This window comes from Kryptolebias marmoratus, linkage group LG15 (assembly GCF_001649575.2).
Source record: "Kryptolebias marmoratus isolate JLee-2015 linkage group LG15, ASM164957v2, whole genome shotgun sequence".
Taxonomy (NCBI): domain Eukaryota; kingdom Metazoa; phylum Chordata; class Actinopteri; order Cyprinodontiformes; family Rivulidae; genus Kryptolebias; species Kryptolebias marmoratus.
The window spans coordinates 33,495,071-33,501,095 of NC_051444.1; the positions used below are offsets into that span (position 1 = coordinate 33,495,071).

General features: G+C 39.3%; 1 protein-coding gene across 1 annotated transcript in view; it reads right to left on the reverse strand.

Moving 5' to 3' along the window:
• The window catches only part of large2 (LARGE xylosyl- and glucuronyltransferase 2), a 121,978-nt gene extending 116,529 nt beyond the window's left edge, over window positions 1-5,449 (reverse strand). Inside the window, exon 1 of the mRNA XM_017438776.3 lies at window positions 5,033-5,449. The gene's annotated coding sequence lies outside the window, so the exon portion shown is untranslated. The remainder of the gene's footprint in view (window positions 1-5,032) is intronic.
• Between the last annotated feature and the right edge of the window lie 576 nt (window positions 5,450-6,025).

The window sequence follows — 6,025 nt, forward strand, 5'->3', positions numbered from 1 at the left end:
AAACGGAGGTTCTTCGCAAAATAGTTATTTTTTCTTCTTATTTATCACTTATATAAACTGAATGTATGCAAAGTGACAACACTAATACATTCGTCATAGCCTACGTTATGAAATATTTACATGAATCATTGATACAATTATGATAGAAACGAAAGATGCCATAGAAGAAAATATATCACAATAGACACTTTTCTATCGTCCCCACGATATGTGTCGTTATATCGCCCAGCACTAATATCAGTGTAAATCAGTATAAATCAGTGTACACACAACAAGATCCAGTTAATACAACTGCATTAAATATATTATCTAGAAATAATTAAAATATCAATAAATATATAACATATAGATATTTTAGTTATTTAAATACTATTTGACTATATTATTCAAATCAGGAAAACAACAAAAATGATTTTGATAGTCCAAAATAAATTCCACAATCATTTATATATTATGGAACCAAGAGAAAACAGGCAAAATAAAATACCACATGCTAGTCTGCCCAGATTAATAGGCAGGATTAGTTAGCGGCTAATTGGCAATATAGTTAACAAGTCCACACTATTAAATGGCGAAGGTAGCGTAAGCCAATAAACTAGGAGGCTAGCTGAACCACTCAACAACACGGAGCGGCTAGGCTAGCTACAGCCAGCAAGACAATTAACAACTCACCAATTCCGATCCAAAGGTGAATACAAAGTCCTCCAATCTCAGACGGGTCATTTGATAGTTAGCTCCTACAGTCAACATTCGATGCATTCAGTTTTAAGTGCTTACTTTATAAAAATAGAGCAATGATTCGCCTAAAGCAACACCTCTCCAAACATTCTTGTTGTCTTCCTTATGTGTTTGCATGACTGCGTTTTATAGCCACTGATTGGCTCACAGCAGTCATGTGTCTGTATGACTGTGCACTGTGGGTGAAAAGCCAGGTATGTCGCACACCGAAATAACTGTCAGAGACTCGTTGGATTCCAGCCAATACACGGGGGATTTTATTGACACATTTACTCTTGATCAGCTTACCCCAAAATCCCAAAGTATCTTTGAGACAGGCCGTATTTATACAGAAATCAATGCATGATGACTATGCATACTTCTGACCATTTACGTAACTTCTACGACACTGGGTCTAGCTCAACCCAGTGTGCTTCCTGTGTTTCAGGAACCAGACAAATCCTGTGTTCCAGGAATCCTCCTGTTATCACCACCACTGTTCCCAAGTTCTGGCAAAAACAACTGGACATTCCTAACAAGGCTTGGTGAACTTCTGCACTCACTTCTCCTCCACATTCCCCCCTTTTTTCAAGATATTGAAAAATGAGAATGTGAAATAGTGCGAGTTTATCTGCATGAAGCACATAATGGGAGAGAGAGAAAATTATGGTTTGTACTTGGGTTACACCTGTCATTGTCCCTACATTTGGATTCGTTACCCTCAGTCCTACACTCATGACTTTCATCTTCTCCTATGTCTCCTAGCACGTTTTCTTTCTCATGCTCTTCGACTAACAGTAGCACAATTTCCGCCTGCACCCTGTTTGTCAACAGCACCGGTGGCTGTCGTTGTTAGCCCGGGACTCGACTGATCCGGTATGGTGTCGCTTGAATGAACTCGCATGTTAGTTTTGGCAAAAGTGTTTTACTCCAGATGCCCTTCCTGACACAACTCTCACTATTTACCCAGGCTTGGGACCAGCACATCAGATAAACTGGCTTGTGCTAGAAATGACAAATAAATTATTTTGGAAAGACAGCGTTTCTGTTTGGACAAGGCTTGAGTCAATCATAAACTCTTCTGTGTACTGAAGTATTTTAGAGTCAAATGTGGGACCATCTGTCTGGCAGCTGAAGCTTGAACCAAACTGGGTCATGCAAGAGAACAATAGTCCAAATTTAAATTCCAAAATCATGTCATCATATCTTAAATTAAAGTAAGGTTCAAAGAAACCCTGCTGATTGCCAGACAACAACACTTTGAACATTTTCTGAGCAGAGAAATAAAAGCATGTGATGTGGGCTGAAAGTGCAATCGGTTCTTCCTACATCAAAGTTCATATTGATTTTATTTTTACATATCCTGCTGCACAACATAGCAGAAGAGGCACAAGCCAATAAAAGCTCAGTTCAACTTAGTGTAAAGATTCAAATGCAGAAAACATACTGTACAGGATGTGACCGTTACACCTTCTGGCAACAGTTTCCATTAAAGAGAAAAGTCAGGGCGGGTGACTGAGAGCAAAATGTGGAGGTAAATCTGAGAGCCACAGCTGGATAATGTCTTTTTCTGCTTGGTCAATCACATTGTGTCTGTCCACAGGCCATAAATATGTTTGTAATTACCCACACTGCCATCAGGTGGAGTTAATGGCAAACCCATTAGCAGGGCTAGAAAGTGGATGGAAGGAAAACTGCATTAGAGAGGTGGTAAAAGGAGAAGCTGAGCGCTGTCACCTCACAGCAAGAAACTGCAAGTTCACCTGGCAGCCTTTCTGTGTGGAGTTTGCATGTTCTCCCCGTACATGTTTGGGTTTTCTCCAAGTACTACGGTCTCCTCCCACAGACACAAAGCAAGCATGTTAGATTTATTGGCGACTCTAAATTGTCCTTATGTGTGAGTGAGAGCTTGAATGGTTGTTTGTCTCATTTGTCTCTCTGTGGCCATATGATGGACTTGCGATCTGTCCAGGGTGTCCCCAGCTTCTCACACCATGACAATTGGAGATGGGCACCAGCTCCCCAGTGACTTGGAACGGGAAAAGCAGGTCAAAGAAATTGATGCATGGATGTCTAAAGTCTCCATTTATAAATCAGACTGCCTCTCTTCTATTTATTAGACCCAGACAGCAATTAAAACAGGATTGGACTAAATTCAAATGGGATAATGATCATTGCAATGTTAAATAGTCAGAGGTAATTTCATATTTTTGAAAATAGTTTTGGCATCATGAAATAATTCTTAGTTTTATAATTAGTATTTTTTATTTGATAACATGTGCAACTACATGGCTGAAGAAACACTCCTTCCTTTTAATAAATAAACAAAGCTTCTTCTAAAAACTTTAAATATACACTTGTATAATTTTACAAAAAATGTAAAGTAAAACTACCATAATGAATTGACAATGAATTGTCCTGTCTGGCACTCACCAATGATGAAATTCAAGATGTAACAGTCATGACAGAATTAGCTGTTGCTCATTAATGAAGTACCACATAAATGTTTTTTGTATCTGTAATGCCCCACAGGGAGATCTCAGGGCAGCATTGCCTCAAGTTTGCCAAGACTTCACTAAATTCAAACAAGCATGCAAAAGTTTGGGAGTATTTGACAGAAAACAAACAAAAAACTTGAATGCATACTGTGCAGAATGAGAAAATAGTGTGTATGAAATGTTTGTGCAGAGGCAGAATAAAATGTTTGATCACTTCATCAGCCATAGAGTACATTAAGACTCACTCAGTGAAGCCTGTTACATTACTACATTAGATAGACCTTCGGGATATTGATTTGGCTTATTTTAATGGCGAGGTCCACTTTTCAGTTCAGCATACAATAATTCAGGAAGAACTCAATGCAGAGTCTCCAAGTCAGAGTCAAATGTTAATTTTAAAAAAAGCTGAAGCGAGAAAGAAGAACAATTCAGTATTTTCAGGATATTTTTTTGGAATTTATCAAACTTTCTGTTTGACATATGGCCTGTGTGTTACTCTTTACTGTTTATATTGGATTACAAAGAAAATACAGTTAAAAAAAGGATGAATTTTTATATTTTTTAGCAAAGTCATCAGTTGACAAATCCTACCTTGCTGTACATGACCCACTACTTTTGGTCCTGCCTACTAATATAAGTTTGTGTGTTTGGGGACGGGGGATGTGGGGTGGGGTGGGGGGTTGTCATTGTGTTTCCCATTCTTGTTGTACTGAACCCGTACAGAACCGTGACCCTCATAGGTTCGAGAGATGTACAGGTTTGCCTCCCACCTGGGGCCTTTTTGTGTGGAGTTTGCATGTTCTGTGTGTTCATGCGTGGGTTTCATGGGATATGGAGGAGCAGCAGCTCAAGTCTGAGCTCCCCCAAAATGACAGCGCTCCACACCCGTTTTTTAGGCTGGCCTGCACAACAATTAATGCACAATGGAAAAATTCCTCTATAAAAGACAAACAAGTGTAAGTGGTCATGAGTATGACCACAAGCAGAAGAATTACACAATGGGTACTTATTTTAAAAGTTTGAGAAGTTTTTTCCCTGTAACCCATGTTATTTTTAGTGACAACAAGAATCCATAAATAGCATCAAATTCCTTATCAGAAAGCTCTTACACTTTTCTTCTGAGTAGGTGGAAATCAGCTACATTGTTGAGTCAGTACTGCAGAGCATGACTCCAAAAATAAATAAAGAAATATATATATAGACAGACAGACAGACAGACAGACAGACAGACAGACAGATAGACAGATAGATAGATAGATAGATAGATAGATAGATAGATAGATAGATAGATAGATAGATAGATAGATAGATGTTTCAACTTTGTGACAATACCCCTGTTGGTCAAAAAGAAAATGAGAAAAACAAAACAAAACAAAAACAGGACAGACACTCTGACATTGAAGGGTTTCTTAATTTTTTTTTGGGGGGAAAGACAATTTATATTGACCATGACTGAATTATCACAGCAATAAAAGTGTAAACATCCAAGGAGGTGAATACTTTTCATAGACACTGTATCATATATAAAAAAGAACTGGGTCAAGACTTTATACCTTTGCCCAAATTAACTTGGCTTTATGAAACAGTTTTAAACACAGCTTCATTATATCCATGTACCCAAATAACATATGAACATAATTATTTACACACGTAATTTAAAGTAAAAGCTTGAAATGTGGAGCATTATAGTTCATTTTATCCAGTATAAAGGTCACACAAGCACAGTTACAAACTCATATCTTTGTCTGAATTATTAAAACTGCTTTTCCATCAGACTAACCTCTGCTCAGTCAGATGTGATGTTGAATCTTTCTTACCTGTCTGTAGTTCTCAGATTGTTGTTACCTCTCAGCCATTAATCACTCCATATCTTAATCCAAAGGTTTGGAAACAACTCAAAAATCCACACAGAATCAGGAGGAAAAGCTCTGCCGACGACGACGAAGGTCTCTAATCCAGAAGGTTCGTGGTTGTGTTTACACAAACAGTTTAACAACCGCCCTCCTCTCCTGCAACCACGATGCTAACAGGAGGCAGAGCTGAAAGCGAGAAAAGACGGAGCAACGGAGCACACCGGTCAGTGGCGCAAAGCTCACGTGAAAGAGACCGAGTCTGCGCAGACATCAGCCCAGAATGGCCCACCCTATGCAGGCTGTAAAAGCGCAGAGACTACGATCGTTAGTCTGTGGTTCACTATGAGGCCAGCCGGCAGCAGCTCTCTCCGCTCTGTTGGGCTCTGCTTCTGCGGAGAAAAATGACAGGCAGTAGCTCCGCCTTCTGTCAGGGCAAACCCCGCCCTCTCACATTGACTCAGCCGATATCCAGTCCCTCCAGGATTTCGCGGTCATTTCTTGTGATTGTTGCGGCTAAAATGCCTGATTTCGCCAGCATTTTCCTAAAAGATTTTTTTTTTTTACTAAAATCAATAAAAAACCATTACTTTTAATATATAAACCAAAAATACTTACTAGTTTTGCAAGATAATTACCAACAAACATTGACATTATCAAAAGGTGCTTTATTTGAGAACTTTGATAGCTTATAAACTGACATTCATGACCATTTCTGGATTGTGCAGACACAAAGTGTTTGTCGATGCATTTATGTTCCATGNAACAGCTTCCCACCACTCTCCTGCAGCTGGGTAGGAAACTGGTTTGTGACCGCAGTGAAGTTAGTTTTAAGTTGGATATTGGATATTCGCGCTCCGCAGAGTTAGCGGCATGTAGCTCTTGGCTGACTCGAAACAGCAACGCTAATGTCGGCCAGCCGTTCTCTGCCAGCTCCTCTCATGCGCAGCAGTTCACTTA